Below are 25575 nucleotides of genomic sequence, written 5' to 3' on the forward strand. Positions count from 1 at the left end.
TTCCCTATTGCGTATTTTCTATGTTCTTCATATACTTAATTGCTTGTGATTTTTAGATGTAGGAAATGAAACTAGTTATTGATTAGTCAAACGAAATTGCAAATTCTACACAACACTCACGAGGGTGCATCAGAATATGAAATGCTGCTCTAAGAACTTAAGTACAATTTTTAGTTCTTGGCTTACATATTAGAATTATTTATTCATTTATAGATTTTATTATTTATTTATTTATTTGAGAGAGAGATAGCAACGGAGATAGCGGGAGAGAGCACCAGTGAGGAGGGGAGGGAGAAGTCGTCTCCCACTGGGCACAGAGCTGGATGCAGGGTTCAATCCTAGGACGCTGGGATCATGGCTTGAACCAAAGGCAGACTGCTGAACTGACTGAGCCACCCAGGTACTCCCATATTAGAATTATTTAAATACTTTTTTAAAAAACTGCTGATTTCATTCTGGAGTAAGACCTGTTACTCTCTAGCCTGTAGCTCTGTCCTTTCTCCTGCATTTGACACATGGGCCAGTTTCCATCTTCTTCTCTCATACAGATATTTATCTCTTAACCTTGACTGTGGAATTAGAGCAAATGTTTTCAGACACTGTAAATATGTCAAAGTAAACATAGTGTTGACAATGTAAGGGCAGTGCCCAGACCTAATACTGACCATTTAACAGGTCCTACCCTCCTTTCTTTTTTTTGACAAATATGACTGAAAGCAAAATATGGTTCATGGCCTCTACTGTGTCCAAAAACAAAAAACAAAAAACAAAAAACAACGAAAGGAGATAGGCAGTTACCAAATAAACTGTTTCCTATGGGAAACAAAAGCACTAACACTTAAAAGGAAAGCGAAAAGAAAATGCTTACTCACACTAGGAGGAAGCTTCTGGTTGCTATGTCAGGAAGGAAAGGAAAGATTGAGACCTAGTGGGGGGGGGGGGATGTGGAAGAGTGGGATAGGGACAGGAAAGGGACAAGATGGAGTCTCTTCTCTTCTTGGAGGCTGGGGACATTAAGTTATGGTGAAGGCATGGAATGGTACATTGCTTGTTCCTTTGTGGGCTTAGGAACATTGGCATTCGTTCACTCGTTTCTCAATGTTCATTGAGTACTCACCACTGGCCAGATATTGTTCTAGGTGCTTGGGATACATCAGGGAACAAAACAAAGATGTCCTTCTGGAGTTTATGTTTTAGCAAGGAGAGGAGACATACCATACACATACAGTAAATAGGTATCTAGGAAGTCAGAAAGTGTTAAGTGTTGTGGGAAAAAAGAAAAATTAAAAAAAAGAAAAAAAAAAAAAGAAAAATTAGGACAGGGGATCCAGAGAGTGAGGTTAAATGCACGGTGAGGACATGATATGGCCTGGATAGAGAAGCCAGGGTAGTCAGGTCCTCCTGAAAAAGAATGATTTGAACAAGGACTTGAAGGAAGTTAGAGGTTCAGCCAAGTGGCTATCTGAGGAAGAGCATTGCAGGCAGAGGAACAGCCAGTGCAAAGGCCCTGTGCTGGAGGGGAGTTGGAGTGGTCAAGGAACAGCAAGGATGTCAGTAGGATGAGAGTGGCATTTAAAAGGGGCAGGAGAGGAGGCAAGTCTAAGAATTGCACAAGGCTCTGTGGACTCCCTCTTGGTCTCCTCTATCTCACCTCCTCCTCCAACCCCAACTTCGAAAACCCTTCTATGATTCCCTCTTGAATTCAGAGGGAGAATTCTTGTCACAGAACATACTTATAATATCAGCCCAGACTCTAAATAGTTTCTTCCTCTTGTTCTACTGTGGACTCTCCTTCAGCAGCCCTCCAAGCAGGTGGATTATTTCATAGCCCTCATGATACTCGGCCTGTGGGTGGCTCAGCTATTCTGATGGGCAAACAGTTTTCCATCCTTTAAAGTACAATTTACAATCTTTCAGGTTGGTAGTGAAGATAAAATGTGGTAATGTCTCTGCAAATGTTTTCTGAACTACATGAGGGTGAGCCCTGTTACTTTGAGTGGCTTACATGGCCAATGGCCCACTATTCTGTTCTCCTCCCCAAGCCTGCTTACTATGAACACCTGAGATTCTCTACCCCGAGGGCTTTGTTCTGGTCCTGGGAATATTGTGGTGAGCCACAGCAAGTGGTCCTGCAGCATTGTGGTGAGCCAGAGTGCCAGAGAGTTAATGCCTCCTGGAGCAGCTCTGAAGCAATGGTGGACAGAGATTGGTAGATAAATACCCCAGCTTCCTAGCCCTGGGTTGGGACAACTCTGAGGTAATCTCTGCTCTGTCTGCTAGGATTTCCCAGCCAGGATTGTGCTCCAAGTGTGCCCATGACAGATGAGTTGATAATAGATCCTTTATTAGTTTCCTTCCTTTTCTTTTTTTATTTCCTTACTCTCTGCCCGATGTTTCCTGGGATTACTTCCCAAACAAGCGGCAGAACTAGAACTTGGTTTCAGCTTGTCTGGTTTCAAAGCCTTTGCCTTCAATCACTAAATTATAGTGCCTCTGATATGGCTTCAAAAAATTGTGTCAGATAATAGCCTGGATGAGGGTTATGCTGTATGTGTGATTGGATTTACCTGCTTCATGAATTTGAGTACAACTGGTCACATTCTTTTAGATTTTCATATTGCGTGTAACAGTGCTCAAGAACCTCAGTTGCCAGATTAACGAGAAGTCTCATAGTCCCCCTTTCAGGTTCCTTTCTATGAATTGTTGAAATAACCGCCCCCCTTGTCTTTCCCCACCCCCTCCAACACCACGGTATTTCTAATGTCTAAACAGGACCTTTGTCTAACTTTTAAGTGATAAGTCAGCTGTTGCCATCCTCCTCACCCCCATCCCCACCAGGCACAGCCTGTTGTAGAGAAAACAATCCTCACCAATCTGCAGATGAATGACAGTCCCCTCTGAAATGATACCTCCTGCTCAACTCCTGGGGGTGGGTGGGATTCCCATCCCTCCATTCTGGGCCTTGATGCAGATGCATCAGAAGCTGGTGCTCAGCTCTTGTTTCTTGGATCACAAGCACCATGTCCTACTCTCTGGCCAGCAGGCCTTCCAGCTTCAGCAGGATCCATGTTTAATGCATTCCTTCTCCATTCACTCAGGAGCCTGTGACCTGAGCTTCCTTCACTCACTGAGACCTCTGAGACCCTGGAGTTAATTTCAGAGCTATCCTGGTCCACCTCCATAGATAGCTCCTATCTTCACACATTGAAAATTGCACAATTGCAAATTGGCTTTGATTAAACCAGTTTCATGCCTCCCAGAAGACCCTGGACTCACTCAAATTGATCCACTGTGTCCCCAGTGTTGAATTTTATGTAACAAGGATCTCAGACTTGACTGAGACACAAAAGCTTGAGTTCTATCCTAATCCCAGGACAATGCCTGCTTTCTTGCTCTGTGTTTGTTTGCCTAAAAAGGCCACTCATGTGACTAACCCAGGGCAAAAGAAGGCTCACCTCTCCGGGACAAATTATTTGAAAACTATTCATCCATGCACACCCATTTTTAAAATCCTGGACAAAACTTTTTTGGCCAGCTTCTGTTTTAAGGAGAAGTATGCTTCTTTTTTTCTTTTGATTCCAAAAGAAAAAAGGATAGTTGAAGGAAGTTTTTTTCCTCTTTTTGTGCCTGGAAGAGTACTTACTTGTAGCTTTCTTGTAGGGGAGCTGGTGCCAGAAAGAAGTTGAAAATGTCACTCTCTCTGCCTTGTGGAATTGGGACAAGTATTGTTCTGGGAAGAAGTGAGAAAAAGGTAAGGAAAGTGACACGGAGTCCATCGGAAAAGCTCAAACTCCCCTGTGAGGAGAATTGGCTGAGGAGCTACAGCCATGGTGGCTGCCTACTGTTTACATCCTAACCTTCTGTGGCTTGAACCCCACAGTTTGGCACAGGATTCATTATTAGAAGGCATACTTCTCTATTTGTTTAACGTATATAACTCTTCTTTCTGCAGGTGGATTGAAAGCTCTTCAGAGCCTAGCACAATGTGAACACAGCAGGCTTTTGCTCATGTCTAAGAATTATGATGTTTTATTTTCAGGTAAGCCTATCTACTGGTCTCATTCTCTCACAAAGTAGCAGGAGGAGAGAAAGTCCAGTGTGGGGTAGCAACACATTTATAATATTACTATGAATACAATATTATTTTCTTAAAAACTTTTTGAGAAGGACAATCACACTTGTTTTCCTGAAGAGGTGTTTTCTTCACCCTGTGTTTCTTTGGCACACTTGTTTCTTTTTCTTATTAGTTTGACAATGTTATTTGTAAATAGTCATTCAAGAAGCCATATTTTAGGTATTCTTGGACAGCATCTCAAAACCCACTTTTTCCAGCACGTGTAATGTGTACCACCCTGGTGCAGAGACTGCTGGTTGGCAGACCCTATGGCTGTCTGCAAGTCCAGTCTCTTTTGCAGCTATGGGCAGCCACATGGCTTGGGTTTTTTTTTTTTTTTAAGATTTTATTTATTTATTCATGAGATATACACAGAGAGAGGCAAAGACATAAGCAGAGGGAGAAGCAGGCTCCCTGCAGGGAGTCCAATGTGGGACTCGATCCCAGGACCCTAGGATCATGACCTGAGCCAAGGCAGATGTCTGTTCATTCACTGAGCCTCCACATGGCTTGGTTTTATCCTACAAGCTATAAGCAGAAGTCTTCTAGGGGAGGCTGGTGAAATAGTTTCCGGTTTTCTAGATAGAAAGGCTGTGTGGGTAGCACAGTCTAATGAATAACTGACCCTTGGTTTTGGCTCAGGTCATGATTTCATGGGTTCTGAGCTCACTGGGGAATCTGTGGTGATTCTTTCCTTCTGTCCCTCCCCCTACTCTCCCTCTCTCTTTCAAATAAATAAATCTTTAAAAAATGATTGCAGATTTTGTTGTAAGGGCCCTTCCACCTTGTCCTTTCTGTCTCAGCACAGGTAAGGTTCCTTTGGCACATGTGTGAGGAGCTGTTCTCTACAAGTTGCAGCTTCTGGAAGTGATAACTACTTATTGTAGACATAGGATTTCTTGATATCCCATGGCCTCCCTGTCTGTGCCTCTGTGGTCCTAAGATTATTAGAATGTGAGTGATTGGAGCTTTAGAAATGAGCAATCTTCTGAGGTTCTTTTGGTTTTTTGGATGATTTTTAAATTATATTTTCCCATAAGAGGCATGGATTTTATTAATTTTTTAAACAGTACTTTAGCCAACAAAGTAACACATGCTTATAAAAATATTTAAACTGTCCCAAAGGTATTAAGTAAGAGTTTTCTCTTCTCTCCCTAGAGAAGTTAACATTTCTTATGTGTTCTTTCAATTATGTGTACATATATTTATTTACAAAAAAAAATCATAGTACATGATATTCTGCATCTTGCCTTTTTTTCTTTTAAGATGTTATTTATTTATTCATGAGAGACACACAGAGAGAGAGGCAGAGACATAGGCAGATGGAGAAGCAGGTCCCCTATGGGGAGCCCGATTCAGAACTCCATCCCAGGACCCCAGGATCACAAACTGAGCCAAAGGCAGATGCTCAACCACTAGGCCACCCAGGCATCCCTGCATCTTGCCTTTTAAACCTATCTTTTTCAAAATATGTGCATATGCCATTTTCTTAATAGGCTCATGGTATAAATCATTACATGGATAAGTCATGAACATTAGAGAAAGTCCAATTAAAACTACAGCAAGATACCACTATACGCTTATTAGAATGACTCAGCTAAAAAATCCTGACAATACCAAGTGCTAACAAGGGTGCAGAGCAACTGAAACTCTCATAAACTGTTGGTGAGAATGCAAAGTGTTATTGCCAGTTTGGAAAATGGTTGCCAGTCTCTTATAAAGGTAAACGTACACTTCATATGCAACAACTCCATGCCCAGACATTTACTCAAATGAAATGAAAATGTATGTTCTCATAAAAATCTCTACACACACATATATAGTGGCTTTATTCAGTTGTCCCAAACTTGAAACAATGAAAAATTATTCAGCTGGAAAAACCAGCTGTGGCACATCCATACAGGGGAGCAGGCCTAGGATCAGGATGAAGCAAATGATGTACTTGCCTCAGGCACAAAATTTAGGAGCACCAAAATACTCAGTGATCAAGATAAATAATATTAATGCAATATTTAAAAAACAAAACTGATGTAAAAACTACACAATGAACAAAATACAAAAATTTAAAACAGAACCTGATCCTGCACATAGACAACCCTAAGAGTTAAGCAAGCTGAGAGTGAAAGTGCAAGGAGGTAAAAAATGATCCAATTAGCATTTTCTTTCTTTAGAAGAAAAGGCAAGATGCAGAATATCATGTACTATGATTTTTTTTTTGTAAATAAATTAGCATTTTCTTTCATTTTCTTTTCTTTCTTTGAACAGTTATGACAATTGTTCCCAAACGAAGCAAGTTCTTTGTATTGTTATAACTTTAATCCATAGTACTACAGGATAAATGGGAAATTTTTATTTTGTTACAAATACATGCATGTGTGATTTTAAAAATAGTAAGAGCTCTGATGTAAGGTATACAGATTTTATTTAATAAATCTTTATTTAAAAAGTAAGAAAACCAGCTTTTTTCATATAAATAAGTAATATTTATTTCTGAAATACATTAATAATATGTTTTACTTTTCAGGAATAGAACTTGATCAATTTCAAGCCAGGAAAAAAATTTTACCAAGAAAATCACGAACTCAGGATGCTTTTACACTTTATTCACTTAAAACAATGATAAATAGTTCACTGTGTTTCATGTCTTTATAGCAATCCGATTTTTTTAAACTACTTTTTTGTTTTACCTACCTGTCTGAAAAGCTGGTGTGTAATTTTCTGCTATTTGTAATTGGTTTACATTTTTGACACAAACTTTTATGTACATATATTTGATTGTTAAATATAATTTACATGAATTGAGCTAATTCTACTTGACTATAATATTTACTGGAGCCTCATGGATTAAAAAGAAATATTTTGCAAATTCATATTAAAAATTCATTTTTCAGAAATATAACCTCTAAAAAGCCATATTTGATGATAGATATGATGTTCTGGAAAAGGAGAAAGAATGCATGTAGAAATGAATCAGAATTATGTGGGATAGTTACAGGTTTGGTTGGAAAACACAGTGCTTCGACCACCAAAAATAATCAAGTCCCCAATATTGATATTATTAGAATAGAACCAGCAAATTCTGGGTTACCTAAAGAATCATTTTCGAATTGTGAATAAAAAAGTGAAGAAAAGGAAATGTACATTTCAGAAACTACTAAACAAAAGTATAAGCAAGAGAGCAAGAAAATGCCTTTTTAAAAAATTTTATTTATTTATTCATGAGAGACACAGAGTGAGAGAGGCAGAAACCCAGGCAGAGGGAGAAGCAGGTTCCACACAGGGAGCCCGATGTGGGACTCGATCCCAGGACTCCAGGATCTCGCCCTGGGCCAAAGGCAGGTGCTAAACTGCTGAGCCACCCAGGGATCCCCAAGAAAATGCCATTTGTAATAAATTTTCATATTGGTCCATTGTGGCTACCAATTTTCAGTAAAAAAAAGTGATTTTAATAGACTTAACCCAAGATAAGATCCATATTATAGTGAATCTATTTCACATACTGGCTGAAGATTTCAAGAGACTATTTTTAAAAAAATGTTCTAAAGGCAAATTAATTAATTGTGACTGGCTCATTTATTCTAAAAAGTCTCTGCCTTTATTGTTTCTTTCATGCATGCTTTTTATCAGTGATACTACAAAATCTTATTTGCAACTCAAAAACAGGTTTCAGAGACTGGAAGATTTAAGCATTTTTTGCCATAAAAATGTGACATTTTATCATAATGCTTTTCTAAACTACAAGTATTTTTTTAATTATTCAGACTAATAGATAATGCTTTGCAAAAGGAAATAAAATTAGAGAAACAAAAATTGTGGGATATTTTGCAAGTGATTTTAGATGCTATGTTCAGTGCAGAAATAATTTACTTCTTAGAGAATGACAAGAAATTATTGGAAGTCTAGATGCTGGAATGTTTCTAAATTTAGTTGAACTTATAGATCATTACTGTCAATAGAACTAATCACATGGCTGATCATATACATGAATCCATTATTTTTTTGTCTAATAAAATTCAAGGTAAAATAGTGATGTTACTAGTAAATCATATAGTAAATCTGAAAAATTATTGAGAATAAAAGAAGCAAAATAATTTTGACTATACCTTATATAGATCATTGTGAACAGGTGTGTCAGATTATTAGGTATATTCACATTATGAATAATGGTATCAATAAAAGAAAGTTCTACTGACTACGGAAATAAGAAAACTGGATATGGTCTAGCTTGTAAAATTTTTAGTAAATTGGAAAAGATGATATCACCATAAAAATGCTCATGGCCAGAGATATGATAATGGAGCAAACATGGCTGGTCTATATAAGGGTGTACAAGCCAGTATTTCCTCCTAAAATTGATTATGCTAAATTTATGCAATACTCGGCTCATAGTATTAACATGCAAAAATGTTGCTTCTGTGAATCAAAATATAAACTTTTTATTTATTTTATTTATTATTATTTTAAATATTTTATTTATTGATTTATGAGAGACACAGAGAAGCAGAGACATAGGCAGAGGGAGAAGAAGGCTCCATGCGGGAAGCCCAATGTTGGACTCAATCCCAGGACCCCTGGGATCATGACCTTTGGGGAAGGCAGTTGTTCAACCATTGAGCCACCCAGGTGTCCTGTAAACTGTTTCTAGTATGGTATAAAGCACATATGCCTTTTTGGTGAATTCAATGACAGATGGAATATTATTATCCCTGCCTGAAGAATGATATTATAGAACACCTGACGGCATAAAGATCAATTGCATCAAGGCACTTTATGTTCAAATTAAAAACACCTCTCAAATATTAACAAATATAATATGACAAAATACAATATGCTGTAACTGAAAACATCTTGGTGCAATAGTTCACACACTTTTATGAGACTTATGTGTATAGAATGATGTTTTAAACCAACAAAAAGGTTAATAAAGCTGTATATTAAAAACATGTGACTATACATAAAGTTTCATACATAACAGAAGGCCTATCCCTTTGCTTATAACAAACAAACAAATTCCTTTTATTTTTTTTTAACAAATTCCTTTTAAAGCATATTTGATGAATGTAAAACTTTAACAAGAGATATGAATACTTCCAGAATTTGAAAATAAATGAAAAGGAAAGTTAAGAAGTAAGAAATTTACAAATCACTGCATGAGAGTATCAATTATTATGAAAAAAATGCACATCAAACAAAACCAATAGAGAGTATAAATGTTCTAGTTTCACACTTGAGGTGGAGATATGAAAAATTAAAGAATTTTCAGATTTAAAATTTTTAACTAGAAAACTTATTTTCTTTTTTTTTGTTTAAATTTATTTTATTTATTTATTTATGATAGGCACACAGTGAGAGAGAGAGGCAGAGACATAGGCAGAGGGAGAAGCAGGCTCCATGCACCAGGAGCCCGATGTGGGATTCGATCCCTGGTCTCCAGGATCGCGCCCTGGGCCAAAGGCAGGCGCCAAACCACTGTGCCACCCAGGGATCCCCGAAAACTTATTTTCTATGATTACATCTATTTACAAAAACCAGCCACTGATTTGGCTCCTAAATAGTACAACAATTTACATCCTTAAAGAAATTTCATCTGACATAATTTTAAGCAATATACACTATCAACTTGTAAAATCAGTATTGAGTTTGGATTTCTAAAACTGATTGACAAACTTTACTTAGAGTGATCTTGTCCAAATTTGGAAGTGATCTATTTTTTAAGATTTTATTTTTAAGTACTCTCTTCATCTAATATGGGGCTCGAATTCACAACCCTGAGATCAAGAGTTGCCATGTTCCACCAACTGAGCCAAATAGGCGCCCCTGGAAGTGACCTTGAGATTTTTTTTTAACAATGCTAATCTTCATACAATATCTTCTGCAAAAGGAAATGAGATAAGCAAATAAGTAACTTTTGAAAATACTAATAATGAATTTGCTTCCATTAAAGCCAGGAAAGTAAAATTACAATGAATTCTGCTTTGGTATAAAATAAAATTTTTATACTTAATGTGAATTTAAATACACCTAATTTTCTAATTTTCAATACTTTTTAGCTACTTAAATGTTCAAGAAAGAAAATACCCATAAAATTCATAACAACACGTAGATAGGGGTGCATAGTTCTCCTTTGCCATAGGCTCTGTTTTGGCTCCTCAGGGCACCACAATGGGCATACTGCTCAGCAACAGAAATGAACTTCTGACACATACCACAGCATTAATGAATCTCTAAAGTATTCCGCAAAGTTGGGAAACCAATTCAGAAGGCCCTAAATGTATGACTCCATTTAGGATATTTGGGAATAGAAAAAACTATAGGCACGGAAAGCAGATCACTGGTTGCAAAGGCCTGGGATTGCACAAAGGACTCGCTGTGTAGGGACAGGGAAGGATTTGGGCGCTGATGGAAGTGTTCAGCATCTTTTTAAAAAAGATTTTATTTATTTGAGAGACAGAGGGAGTATGAGAGAGAGAGGGAGCATGAACAGGGGGAGGTGCAGAGGGAGAAGGAGAAGCAGACTCCCCGCTGAGCAGGGAGCCCAGCAGGGGCCTTGAAGCAGGGGCTGGATCCCCAGACCCAGGATCATGACCTGAGCCAAAGGCAGATGGTTAACCTACTGAGCCACCCAGACGCCCTTGTAGTATTCAATATCTTGACTGTGATTGTGATTACACAACTGTATGCTTTTGTGAAAACCTATGGAATTGTTAGCATTTCTTTTTCTCTAAAAAAGAGTGAGCATTTTTTTTCTTTGTGAGCCTTTGATTTCACAGCAGAATAGCATCCTTTGGAGAAGATGACTTTGGCTATGGTAAGAAACATAAATTGGTATAAAGTTTCTAGAAAAAAAGAGACCAGTTTAAATCTAGTATAATAGTCCTTGTAGAAATGGTTCACTCTGAATTCCTTTTTGTCCTCGATTATTGTGGTTCTCCACTTTGCCCTACTTCTTTTATTGCCTATTATCTAACTAACGTCTTATTATTTGTTTATGGGGTCTAAATGTTCCTTGCAAGTAATAGACCTAAGATGTTAATGGCGTCCTCCAGAATTGCCTAACTCCACTTGAGGCTGAGAGGGTTCAAGAGACTCTTGAGAGCACATGTTTTTTCAAGGTTAGGTTTAATTACCTTTTAGTAAAATCTTGGCATGGGGACAACCATATTGAGGGTGCATGTCAGAGCAAAGGCTTTTAGTCTTTGGAGGTTTTCGCCCACATCTCAATTATGTTTTTCATTATCCTCTTGGCAAGCCAGCTAGATTGCTAAATCACATGGAGTTCCCCTAAGACTTTGTGTATTCGGAGATGTATACTGTCTTCCTAGGCGATTAACTAGTAAACTATTATAACTCAATATTTTGTAGTTCATTTCACAGATAGATTATATGGATCCTTTTAGAGAGGATTATCACTTGGGGTTGGAAGAAGCTTTAGGGCTTTGTTATTCAAAATGTGGTCCACCAATCAGCATCTGCATCACCTGGAATTTTTGGAGAAATGCAGGATCTAGGGCCCAAGTCCAGGCCTACTAAGTTGGAATGCATATTTTCATAACCTCTGTCTCCCCATTTGTGTGCACACCGAAAGTGGAGGAGCACTGCTAGCTGTCCCCTGGCTGAATCACTTAGCCGCTGCTCAGCTGCCCCAGCTGCCAAAGGCAGCTCTGCAAAGAGCTCAAGAAAGGTGAATTTATTGCCTTTTTGTACCTTACAATACTATTTATACAATACGTGTATAATGTCTTGTACAACATAATACAGATATTGGACAAGGTAAACACATTGAATACCTTGGTTATTACTTACCATGTAAATAAATGTGTTACAGTAGGAGTTTGATAATCACACAAAGTATTCATAGGGAATTACTAGATAGCATTTGCATGGCAATGCTGAGAAGTCTCTGCTTAGAAATTTTCAGGTAGATCATCTCAGACCAACAAACAACAGCAAAGACTTTTGATGCAGTTAGTTTAACCTTTACAGTGGCTGTCCTTTGGGGATACAGGGGGCAAATATTAACAATAAACCATACTGGTCAGTGATATTTCTGGGGGTAGCCGTAGGACTACTTTAGCATTCAAATGTATGTAATGTTTAAAATTTAGAAATAATTCTTGATACCCTCATCATAAATGACTATAGAAATGGTTTAAAGTACTCAATTCTAAGCAGCATATTAATTTGACCTTTTTTGAGGCTCTCAAAATTCCATGATCTCTCTTTTTTCAATTATAGTTACTTATACCACTGCCCTACACTTTCTGCTAAACTGTGTATTTGCATTGAGGTCATCTTTTTTTTTTTTTTTTTTTTTTAAGATTTTATTTATTCATGAGAGACACAAAGAGAGAGGCAGAGACATAGGCAGAGGTAGAAGCAGGCTTCCTGCAGTAAACCAGATGCAGGACTTGATCCCAGGACCCCGGGATCATGACCTGAGCCAAAGGCAGAGGCTCAATCACTGAGCCACCCAGGCATCCCCATGGTCATCTTTCTAAGTGTGGTTCCACAATTCCCTATTCAAATCATTGAACAGAAGTGTTTGGGAATTCAGAACTTTTCAAATTTAGATGATACTATTTATTATGTCCTATTCCAAGCAGAGTCTGGGGCAGCACCCCTTAATCAAATATTAATATTTCTGCAACATATGAAATAAAAAGTCACAGTAATTCATATGAATGAAGACCTTAAATTCTTTTTCTCAGGTCAGATAAAGTTTTTGCCACAAAATAGGTTACAACATTTTTTCTGTTTTCATAGTTTTTGTTTGTCTTGCTTTTATATTTTGCAGTTGTGGATAAGGAAAGATGGACCAGGGCAGCCCAGGTGGCTCAGCGGTTTAGCGCCACCTTCAGCCTAGGTTGTGACCCTGGAGACCTGGAATCGAGTCCCACGTCAGGCTCCCTCCATGGAGCATGCTTCTCTCTCTCTCTCTCTCATTCTGTGTGTGTGTCTCTCATGAATAAAATAAAATCTTTTTTTTTTTTTTAAAGAAAGATGGACCAGTTTGTCATAACAAATTAGGGGAAATTTTCGGACTGCTTTAGTTCACCTTTGCCTACAAGTAGGAAGGACTAAGCAAAAATGAATGTGAATAAGTGTTTGTCAAAACTAAGATGTATTGGTATAGCCCATAACTTTCTGTATGTTTGCTATTCAACACAGTCACAGTGAGGGGATGGGGTGACTCGGTGATGGGCACAGAGGGGGGCACTTGATGGGATGAGCACTGGGTGTTATGCTATATGTTGGCAAATCGAACTCCAATAAAAAAATATACAAAAAAAAAAAAACCCAAACCACAGTCACAATATTACTTGAGGCCAGGGGGTAACCCTGTATCTGTTGATGCCAATTTTCATCCCTTCTTTCTTTCTAAAAGACCCTAATTTAATCCACTGTGCCAAATTAAAAATATTTGCTTCATCAGACTGTCTTGCAGCTAGAGAAGTTTCTGAGATAGCTTCTGTTTTCCTCACACACATCCAGGCTTCCTACTTCCCCATCCCTTCTCTCTGCCTGGGTGCAGATGTGGTATGTGGGGGCACAGCAGCTATCTTGCAACTAAGAAGTGACAAGCACGAAGACAAAAGCCTCATGCTCAGGATGGTGGAAGTAAAAAACAGGAAAAGCCTGTTGAGCTTCCAGAGCAATGTTGGACTTCCCCAAACTCCTTGTTGCACAGGGCAAGCATATTATTTAAGCTACTGCTTCTGGGTTTCTGTTATTTGTAGCTAAACACACTCCTAAATGCTACATGATAGCACTACTTTTTTCCTCCCTTATTTCTTTTTATATACAATAAATTGACTCTGCCCAGCTGGACTCCCTGGAATGATAATTATAACACTGTACTATGTCTGTATCCATTATTACTTACCTTGCCAATTAGAAACACCTTTAACTTGTGTTGGTTTTCAAGGTTACCTTCAATCTCCAAGGAAGAATTGCAATGCAATGCTTCTCTCATTGGTAGCTTTTGTCCACTCCTTACCTGTATGGTAAATGCTAATATAGGAAAAATCTGTATGGTAAATGCTAATATAGGAAAGACAATAGATAAACATGACAATAGATAAACATTTACCTGTATGGTAAATGCTAATATAGGAAAGACAATAGATAAACATGAATTTAGGGGAATATGTTTGCAAGACATTTCACAAAGGCTAAATTTAGAACATGTGTTCTAAATGGTAAATGTTGTCCCTTTCTTCCCAATAAAAATTACTATCGAACAATGACTGCAGAAGTTAAGATGAAACATTTAGAATGATTTTTAAAGTATTTTTTCTAAGGGAATTTAAAATAAAGCATTCTAATCGTCAAATTAATAATTGTTTCCTTCATTTTCTATTCTTACGCAAAATTTACAACAAACCTTAGTTAATAATTGGTTAGCTTAGTGCTCCATCCAAGTCAAACCAATATATTATAATTCAATCCATCCCATTTAACTCTCATTCAAATCTGCATATTCTTTTCTTAAAATATTCTTTTCTTGCCTTCCAGATTCTCTTTGACATTTGAAACATTTATTTTAAAATTCCTTTCAGATGGTTCTATTTCCTGTAGTTCATTAAGTGTAATTCCTTATATATGATGTCTGCTGATTCTCTCCTTGGCCTAGGAGCATATCTTCAGAGGTAATCAAGACTTCTGTTTGGGTCCTATTTGATCACAGGGCTGTAGGAGAATCTTCACGCGTTGGTTTTTTGTGGTAGAAATGTGCCCCAACACAAATAAAATTTAGAATATGATAAAAATGGCATTTTGAATCAATAGAGGAAAGGCAATTATTTAATAAATGGTGTAGGTAAACTTGGATCATATGGAAAAAGTTGAAGTTATATTCACAACCTATTAAAACACCAATGATGTGATGAGCACTTAGTATTATACTATATGTTGGTAAATTGGATTTAAACTAAAAAAAAAAAAAAGGAATTCATGGAGTATCTATTATAATCTTTGAGTGGAAAGGTCGGAAGCCATACAATAAAATTCAACTGCATAAAAAAATCTGTATGGTAAATGCTAATATAGGGAAGACAATAGATAAACATGAATTTAGGGGAATATGTTTGCAAGACATTTCACAAAGGCTAAATTTCCTAGTATATAAGAAGTATCTTCAAAAAATCCAACAAATAGGAACATGAAGAAACAGTATAAAAAAGTACACAAAAAAGTATGTACAAATGCCCTTATATCCACGAAAATATTCTCAACCACATTCACAATGGAGAAATGCAAATTAGATCTACAAAGAGGAAGTTTCTTTTCTTGTCAGATTGGCAAAGATCCAAAAATTTAATAACACCCTTTTAAATGTGTGAGAAAACAGAAAACAGCTTAAACTGGAAAATTTTGTCATTGGAGTCATTTTATAAATCTATAAAAATTGCAAATGCTATGTCCTTTGAGCATATGTCCTTGAAAACATTTAAGAATGTTTTCCCATAGATCTACTTCCCTGTGTGTGGAATAACATATCTAAAAGGTTTATTATAGCAAAACATTCAGAAATAAAAATTTATCAGTAGGGAATTGGTTCATTAAAGGAATACTCTGCAGCAGAATAAAGATCAGTAAAGTCTTGAATAGGAACAATATGCATGATATCTGTGTGTGTGTGTGTAAAATGCAAGGTAAAGGACACTGTGTTTATAGGACTCTTTAGAACTTGTGTGAGAAAAAACTATGTATATGCCTGTGGATTTGCATGTATATGAATAAATATTTCGGTAGAGATGCATAGGAAACTGGTACCATTGATTGCTTTGGGTAGAGGTGCTGAGTGGCTGGAGGCCAGAGTTGAGAGAGAAACATTTTTCAAATGTATTGCATTTAAAAAAATTAAATATAATTAAAGCATTTATCTTATAGATTTAAATTATATAAATCTCAAGAACAGACAAAACAAATTGTGGTGACAGTGGTCAGAATAGTATTTCCTCTGTGTGGGGGATGTCTACTGGGGAGGGGCAAGAGGCAGCCTTCTTAGAGGCGCACAGAGATGTCCTCTATCCTAAATTGGGTGGTGGTTACATAGTTAAATACGTATGGGAGAATCTAGCAATGCTGCACTTCACATTAGTGCCCTTTATGGCAGGTCTGTTATACTTGAATACTTTTTTAAAAAGATTTCTTTAATTTGAGAGAGAAAGAAGAGGGTCCATGCGTATGCACAAGTTGGCAGGGGGGGGCAAAGTAGGAGGGGGAGCAGACTCCCTGCTTAGTAGGGAGCCGGATGTGGGGCTCCATCACAGGACCCTGGGATCATGATATGAGCTGAAGGCAGACGCTTAAGCAACTGAGCCACCCAGGTGGCCCCAACTCCCAGTACGTTTTAAAAAGTGTATTCTAGTGTATTATTTGAATGAGGAACAAGGAAGTTGATAGATACAACTAAATAGTAACATTCTGTGAACAAGACCTTGTTCACTGGTCTTAGTTCAAGTTGTAACTGTTTTCCTTCATTTGGTTTAAAGCTTTTAATAAAGGAGTTTTCATGTGAGAATGTCTGTGTATGCATATGAATGTCAGTGCAGAGGGAAGTTGTGGCCAGTCTATAGTATTCTTTCTTATTCTTATGAAAAGTCACCCTGTATTGGCTTTCCTTCAATGTCCAGGGGCCATTCCATTTTTCTACAGTCATGCTCTTGTGTGGGTGGGTGGCTGTGTACCTAGACTCCTGAGTAAGTGCATAGCCAGGTATGAATAGACCGAGTCACATGCTCTTAAGAATTTAATATTGGACTTTGCTTCCATATTGAATGAATTTCTAAACATTAGCTCAGTGAAGCTTTGAGTGCTGTACAATGAGTCAACAAAAGCTCAAATCTAAGAGCGTAAACCAACGACAAAATCCTTTTCAAAAAGAACTTTGATCTGTACTAAATCACTGCCTGCTTCTGTCACAATCTCTTTTCTTTTCATGTAACAAGTCTATATTCCTGCTTCAAGTATGTGTTTTCTAGCAACATTGGTGAGATTTAATATAGCAACACTTTTGGAGCAATGTTTGGGTCATAATGGAATAGTAAAAGGTGCCAGTGCCAAAAAAGTATGATGTGCTGAATCACTGTGATTTGGTGATTCTCTAGAGAAAAGGATATATAGAGGGTGTGGCTTTCACTTCCTTTCTTTTGCTGAAGTAAGCTGGAGGCACTGTTACATGATTATCTTTCATTCATTATAGCTCTCATTTCAGGTGCTTCTTCCTCACATAATAAAACAGCGAAGTATGTAGGTGGCCATGTCGGCCTGGCTGACATTGAGGGGAAATTGAGTCTGCCTGGCTGCCTCAAAGACTCAACTGGATTTGCCTGGGAATTTTAGGCAGGAATGGAGGAGTTGGGATTGATGCTCGGGTATCAGAACATTGAAATTTAGATTAATGAGCGAAGGAGTGTGTGTGTTTGTGTGTGTGTTTCTTAACCTCACTACTAGATAGTTAAGAAACTTAGCCAAAGTTGAACACAGTAGTGATACTTCAAGTTGCTTTAGAGAGAAGATTACAAAAAAATTATCTTTAGGAACCAAACTTTCAGAATACCAGTAAGAGATAGGTGAGATGAAGGCTCTCTTGGTAATAACAGCAAGGTTTACCTGGCATGATTGGTTATGATAAAAGTGACAACGGGAATGGAATAATCAACTGAGACCATCCTGCCTCAGTCAACGTGTGTGTGCGTGCCGAGGGGTGGTATTAGAGTCAAGTCTTAGAGTAAGACAATGCTAAGAATGCTAGAGTATCATGAGTGATTCAGGATCCTCTTGGGATAAAAGAGGGGCTAGAAGGCTGGGGGTTTCTGGGAGTTTACGGAGTGGAACCCCATGCCTCAGTAAAACAAGTTTTCATTAACATTATGTTTGTTACCCTCATAGTTAGTAGCTACCAGTGCAATGGACGATAGTTTCTACCAGCTGCATTGGACTGGGGGCTCCTTGACCAAAGGGGCCACAGTAAATTCATCTCTGTGCCCCTAGTGTTCAGCAAATGTTTTTACTGAGTTGGTTAATAAATCCATCTTCTAGAGATGCCTGGGTGGCTCAGGGGTTGAGCATCTGCCTTTGGCTCAGGGTGTGATTCCGGGGTCCTGGGTTGAGTCCCACATTGGGCTCCCCGTGGGATGCCTGCTTCTCTCTCAGTCTCTCTTTCTGTGTCTCTCATGAATAAATAAATAAAATATTTTTAAAAATCCATCTTCTACCTTTTTTTTTCAAAACTCTTGAGATGTGATGAAAAGATTAGTGTCTCCATAGGACTTTTGCTTCTATACTCACATACTCATACAGAGTAAGCACTACAGGAGTGTTAATTATACCTGCCATGATTACTGTTATTTCTAAGTTTGCCTTGAACCTTCATATGTTAAACTTTAAGTGACTTTTGTATTTTCATATGAGCACATTACTCTGGTTCCTTCTTTTTATTTTTTTTGTGGGTTATTTTTGAATTATTTATTTATTTTTAAAGATTTTATTTATTTATTTGAGAGAGAGTGTGAGAGAGCACAAGCAGGGGGAATGACTGAGGGATGGAGAGAAGCAGGCTCCCTGCTCGGTGGGGGGAATCTCAATCCCAGGCCCCCAAGATCATGATCTGAGCTCAAGGCAGATGCTTAACCAACTGAGCCACCCAGGTGTCCCTCAATTTTTATTTTAAGTAGGCTCCACACCCATTGCAGGGCTTGAACTCACAATCCTAGGATTAAGAGTTGCATGGTTTACCAACTGAGCCAGAGAAGCACCCCTCTGTTTCCTTCCTTTTAACTTAAGATATAGCCAGTATGGCCTTTTACACAAAAGTTTGAAGTTTTATTTCTACAATCCCCACTATTTTCTGCACAAATGTTTATATTTCTCAATTTCCTGGTGTGTGTGTGTGTGTGTTTTTTTTTTCCCCTGAACATTCTCCCAATGACTGGAGTCATGAAAACTGTCCTCAGGAGTTGATTTTGTATCTATAGCACTGGTTAGACACAGCCTCAGAAAGGAGTTTGTAACCAGTATGTAGTGTTCTCTCTTTACTTAAAAAGTCTCCCTCCCTTGACCTCATTACAGTGTCCAATTACTATTTCATTTCTTTTCACAAATATCTGTAACAAAATGTATAGTGTGGGGAAGTCAACATGTCTCCCTTACTCATTTTCACCTCAGTGAGCTGCTGCCTGACTTTGGCTCCCCCGTTCATTGGAACACATCACTCTCTAGAAAGCCTCCGTGCTTTTCCTCTGATCCTGAGCCACCAGGCTGTTTTCATACTCCTCTTTCATGCTTAGTTGGTTTGACGTTATTAAAAAACAAAAGAAAACAAAAATCCCTCTTCAACCGAAAGTCTTTTCTCCTTTGAAATAGTCTTTTCTTCCTGACAGGTATGACCTTGAGCTCATTTGTTTTGGCTTGTTTTTTTAAACCCATCTGGTGAACAAGTGAATGCTGGCCACACTTGCTGTTCGCATCCTTGAGCTTTCCAAAGTAAGCCCCTGACTCTCTCCCTCTTTGGCCCTCCTGCGTGTGATCTCCTTGCGGCTGCACATCTTTACCCTGCTCAGGACACTCTTAACTCCACTTAGCCCCTTGGTTTTTTAAACCCATTTAAAAACTCATACACTCAGGGACACCTGGGTGGCTCAGCGATTGAGTCTTTGACTTTAGCTCAGGGTGCAATCCTGGAATCCCGGGATCCAGTCTCGCATTGGGCTTCCTGCAGGGAGCCTGCTTCTCAACCCCTGCCTCTGTCTCTGCCTCTCTCTCTCTGTGTCTCTCATGAAAAAATAAATAAAATCTTTTAAAAAAACCACAGCTCATACATTCAAGGAAGAACTTACCTTCTTAAGCTCTCCCTACTCTAACAGTTCCCTTTGGTTTTATGGGAATAGTGTTTTCTTTATGTAATACTAATGTATCAACACGTGTGCTTTTTAGTAAATATTCTTAAGCTTTTGTCTTTTCATGAATGGATATTGCTCCATGAGACCCTTTCTTCTATTTGGGTTCTTTCCAAAATGCATAATATAATCTTCCATATGCAGTGGATCTGAGCTAACTATTGGTTAAAGTGAATAACAATTAAAAAAGTAATATTTACTCCTGCCAGTTAAGTAAATGTTTAACTTACTTAATATGACTCAGAGACAATTTGTTCAGATACTGCCATTTCCTGCTTTCAGGGAACTGCTTTGTGTTGCTAACTTATTGATTCTCTGGGTCTTCTTTTTTGACCTAGATCAGATGCAGAGTATGGGGCTTATGAAGGAGACCAGAACATTGTTCTTATGAATTTTACTACCTGTATCACATGGCAGTCTATCATAAAGCCCAGGTACTCATTCACCAGGCTGAATGCTTATAAAAGTGGTGAGGAGATTTATTTGACAGAGAAGGAACCCATGGAAGCTTCTAGTGCCAGACTGCTGGGGTTGAAGTTCAGGTTTTGCCATACTCTAGCTGTGCAATTTTGTCCAGTTACTTAACTTCTTTGTGCCTCAGTTTCCTGTTATAAAAAGGATATAAAAATAATTGTATTACTCTCCTGGAGCTATCATAAGGAGCAAATGAGTAAATATATGAAATAGAGCGAGCTCTACGTAGAAGCAGCTACCACTGGCACAACTACTACTATCGTTAGGTTTCCTTTGAGTCTTTGTATGTGTATGCGGATTCAGGTGCTACACATGAAGATTCCTGAAAATGAATTGTTCGGTTTATTCACCCTTAAGGAAGAGATTCTGAAAGTTAGAATTGTAGACAACAAGTTTCATTTGCTAAGGCAAAGCCAACTCCAGAAGGGGTTGAGAAGAGTATAAACTAGTTCCTGTTCTAATGACTGCACTCTTCACAACCATTGTTATCCAGACAAAGAAAGGCAGAGGAACTCTTTCAGATGAAAGGAGACAAATGAGGCACAACAGCTAAATGCAACTCAGCATCCTGGGTTGGATCCTAAGCTGCCATAAAGGACATTATTGGGAAATTTGGAAGATTTTGAATACAGACTGAATGATAGATAGTGATTATGGCATCACTGTTAAATTTATAATTGCAATGTGGTTATATAAGAGGATGTTCTTGTTCTGGGGATGTGTGTACATTCTTGCATGTGCGTGTGTGTGTGTGTGTGTGTACACGTGGAAAGAAAAGATAGTGAGATGAAAAGAAAGTGACTGGAAGAGTAATGTGGCAAAACATTAACATTAGATGAATTTATGTTATACAGGATTTTCCCCCTGTTTTTGCAACTTTTCTATAAATTTGAAATTATTTCAAGATAAAAAGTGAAAAAAGTCTTGTGATAGGAGACCCAGTTTTCCAACTTGAAAGATGGAGGAGTTTTAATTTATGGTCTTCAAGAATGATGAGAATATCTTCTGAGCTATAGAGTGGACTGTTTTGTCAGAAGAGTCTTTTAAAATGTTTTAAAGATAAAAGTCCTCAAAAAAAAAAAAGTCCTCAAAAGATGACAAATTTAAGGCACATATTGGATATACTTCTGTTGAAAGGAGTAAAAAGTACATGAGAAAAAATAATTTAATAGACTACATTTATTGGATAATAGATGAGTTGTTATTTATCCATTTTAAAGTCAATGGTATATTAATCCACTTTTATTTGAAGAACTTGGTTTGCTCAACAATTTTTTCTCAAAATTTTAAAACAAATATCAGAATAATGGAATTTAGTTATCATTGTCAAAACTTCCAACTCATCTGAAGTTCTTACTATAAAAATATGTGAGTACTTAAAAAATATAACTTGACCCCAAGATTGAATCAGTAGGTAGATACCAAACTTCGTATTTTACAAGCAGAGACTATACCTTTGTCATGCATCTATGGACCATTTGCAGTAGCTGGTCATATACTTGGACATAAAAGGTATTTCACTATATAATAAAAATGAGAAAATGTAGAAAACATATTTATATAATCCTAATTAACATATACCAAAAAAAGTTTAAACAAACAAAGCTCTTCAATCCACAAATTATCTAACAATTTCCAAAATAGTTTTAGAATATTTGTTTTCCATAATGAACTCCAAAGTTCATTTATAATCTTTAGGTGAATATTCATTGCAACTCTATTTGTAACAATAAGATGCTGGAAATAACCCAAATGTTTGCCAAAAGGGGACTCAGACACCCATGGGTAAGAAGTATGCAGCTGTAAATAAGGGACATCTCCATATGCTGCTATTGGTATATACTCTGTAGGATGGATTATTACCTGAAAAAAACAAAATGGAGGAAAATATGTAATATTCCACTATCTACCCCCTAAATGTGGCAGGGATATGAAAACATATTTGCTTATACTTGAAATCATACCAATACAACAAGGACATAATTTAAAAAAAAAATTGGTTACCTATATTGGGAATAAGGTGAAGGAAACACAGATTAAGAACTACAGTTTGGATTATACCTTGTTTTGGGAATTTGATTTTGGAACTATGTAAATATTTTGTATAATTATAAAAATCAAATTAACTTTCAAAAGTAATTCCTAAAAACAGTAAGCAAAATAAAGTTTACTGTGTCGAGTTAGTAGCTTAACTATACAGAGAGAAATCATTTCAATTGGCTTTAAAAAACAGTAATTTAACATATAAACCTATTGGGATATACCCGAGGAATAAAAAGAATTGCAAGTACACCTTAATATGGTATATATTAAGTATAGTATATAGTTTACATATAGTATAATATGTGATACACACACACACACACACACACACACACACACACATCCCTACCTACACACATATTCTTTTTTCTTTGCCAGAATGCTAGAATTTCTGGGATAGTGTAATGATTCAGTAGGACAGGATATGGGACAGAATACTGGAAAGTAGGACGTAGAAAATCTAAGGTTGGGAATGCTGCATCCACTTAGGGGCTATGTTACTAAAATTTGAAAGGTGACTGCCTCTGCTGGGACCCAAACCTGACAAGACAAAAGCCTTATTGGAAAAATCTTTTGAGTAAAAGAACAGTTTATTAAGTACAGGTGTAGTGTGTATGTGAAGTTTTCAAAGCCGATAAATAGAAAGTTGCAAACAATTCTTACATAAAATTTCTTTCTTAAAAAATATATAGATGTAAGTGTATCTCTATATTAGTCTCTAAAAATAATCCTATGACTTCCCAGAAGTTCACACTATTGCTGAGATTTGCTTTCTTGCAAGATTTTCTGGTGATATAATAATAGTCCTTATTTTTGAACTATCAGGTAGAAAAAAGTCATTTAATTTGACAAGAAGATACAATTTTGATTCTAGGCAGACTCTAGAAGATTCTGAGATGTATACTGGAATATTTTTGGAATGTCCTTCAAATAGGTAAATTTTAAACTGGAAAGAGTAAAAAGTTAATCATTTTCTATTTATAAGAAGCCAAACTATATTTTTCCTCACCTGGTTAAAAAGTTGGTACCATAATCACTAAATAGCTTCATATAGTAAGCAATTAATCTTTTTTTGGATTCATTCCTAGTTCTATTTCAGGAACTCTGTTTTCCCCTTTGGTTGCCACCTCTATATAACTTAGGTTACCAAGCTATCTGTCATAAAATCTTCTAAGTGACCTTTTATTCTTTATGGAATATGATGGAAATGACTAACTGATTAGTTACATTTAAAAATGGGACACCTGGGTGGCTCAGAGGCTGAGCATCTGCCTTTGGCTCAGGGTGTGATCCTAGAGTCCGGGGATCGAGTCCCGCATCGGGTAGCCTGTGGGAAGCCTGCTTCTCCCTGTCTGTGTCTCTACCCCTCTCTCTGTGTCTCTCATGAATAAATAAATAAATAAAATCTTTAAAAAATAAAATAAATAAAAACTACAACCAACTAAAGATTGACACAATGATGTATCCTCACATTAACAACCATAGACTTCATTGTCTAAGATACCCGGCCACATCATCAGCTGAATTCACTCAAATTCATTATTTGGGTTGGATGTTTCACTTGCATGGTTAAAGCTTAGAATCTGAAATCTTGAAATTTCTTGGAATCAAAAGTTATTTAATGAACAAAATTAATTTCACCGAGTGATAGATTTAAAGTCTTTGCCAACCAAGAGTCAAAGAGATTTATGAAGGCTCTAAAATAAGTAATTTAATTTTTTTTAAACATGTTAAGGGACATTTTGTTTCCCCCAAAGGACTCTGAATTGGCTAGGCATTTAATTGTAAGAATGACTTCAAACTTTTTTTTCCATCTTAGTACATAAAAAAGTCAGTTAATGTAATGTCATCAAATTGTCATTCCCAACTCACATCTATCTTTCACAATAAAATTTTATCTGCAGTTCCAGTTTTAATCTTTTTTTTTCCCCCCGTTTAAATCTTTATGCAGCATTGTACTGAGTTCTACTGCTCAGCTTCCTGAGGTTTTCATCTGAGACGGCAAGAGGTATATGAAAGCATATTCCACTCATGCCAGCCCACAAGTCGGACTCCAGAGGACTGGACAATCCAGAGAAAGTTCTCCATCCTTTGCTCACTGCCTTGTAAACTTGCCTTTCGACTCCATACACTTACTAACTCTAAGGAGGCGAATACCTTATTATCTCAGGAGGGAAGGCCAGGATCCCCGCAGGAAATTGTGGAGTCTTCTGTGTGCCTGCCTTCAGCCTGGAGCTTTGTATTTGCTATCTCATTCCATCCTGTCAGCAACACTAGGAGGGTAAGAAATTCTCCATTTTTAAAAATGTTAACTTCCAGTATCGTTAACATATGGTATTATATTAGTTGCAGGTGTACAGCTTAATAATTCAAGAATTCCGTATATCAGCCGGTGCTCGTCATGACAGGTACACTCTTTAATCCCAATCACCTATTTCACTCTCCCCCCCCCCCGCCCCTCTCTGGTAACCATCAGTTTGTCTTCTGAGTTAAGAGTCTGTTTTTTGGTTTGCATCTCTCTTTTTTCCTTTGCTCATATTTTTTGTTTGTTTCTTAAATTCCACACGAGTGAAATCATATGGTATTCGTCTTTCTCTGACCGATTTCACTCAGCATGATACTCTCTAGCTCCATCCACATCATTGCCAGTGGCAAGATTTCATTCTTTTTTATGGCTGAATAACATTCCATTGACTGTATAAACCACATCTTTATCCATTGATCTATCCGTGGACACTTGGGCTGCTTCCATAATTTGGCTATTGTACATAATGTCACTATAAACATAGAGGTACATGTGTCTCTTAGAATATCTTTGTGTTTTGTGGGCAAATAACCAGTGGTGCGATTACTGAATCATAGGACAGTTCTATTTTTAACTTCTTGAGACACCTCCATACTGTTTTCCGCAGTGGCTGCACCAGCTTGCTTTCCCATCAACAGTGCACGAGGGTTCCTTTTGCTTCACATCCTTGCCAACATTTACTGTCAAAGAAATCTCCATCTCATACACTAGGAAATTGAGCCCAAAGAAGGCATGGG

General features: G+C 37.4%; 1 long non-coding RNA gene across 2 annotated transcripts in view; it reads left to right on the forward strand.

Moving 5' to 3' along the window:
- Nucleotides 1-3396: 3396 nt before the first annotated feature.
- LOC112641769 (uncharacterized) overlaps nucleotides 3397-25575 on the forward strand; it is a 35087-nt gene continuing 12908 nt past the window's right edge. Inside the window, exons 1-3 of one of the 2 annotated variants that reach the window (XR_004804477.2) lie at nucleotides 3397-3553; nucleotides 3661-3751; nucleotides 24485-24814. This is a non-coding gene — a long non-coding RNA (uncharacterized LOC112641769). Of the gene's footprint in view, nucleotides 3554-3660; nucleotides 3752-12908; nucleotides 13107-24484; nucleotides 24815-25575 lie in introns of those variants that run through there. The other variant, XR_004804476.2, reaches the window with a different exon arrangement.

Source organism: Canis lupus, chromosome 12 (genome assembly GCF_003254725.2).
Source record: "Canis lupus dingo isolate Sandy chromosome 12, ASM325472v2, whole genome shotgun sequence".
In the NCBI taxonomy this organism is placed as follows: domain Eukaryota; kingdom Metazoa; phylum Chordata; class Mammalia; order Carnivora; family Canidae; genus Canis; species Canis lupus.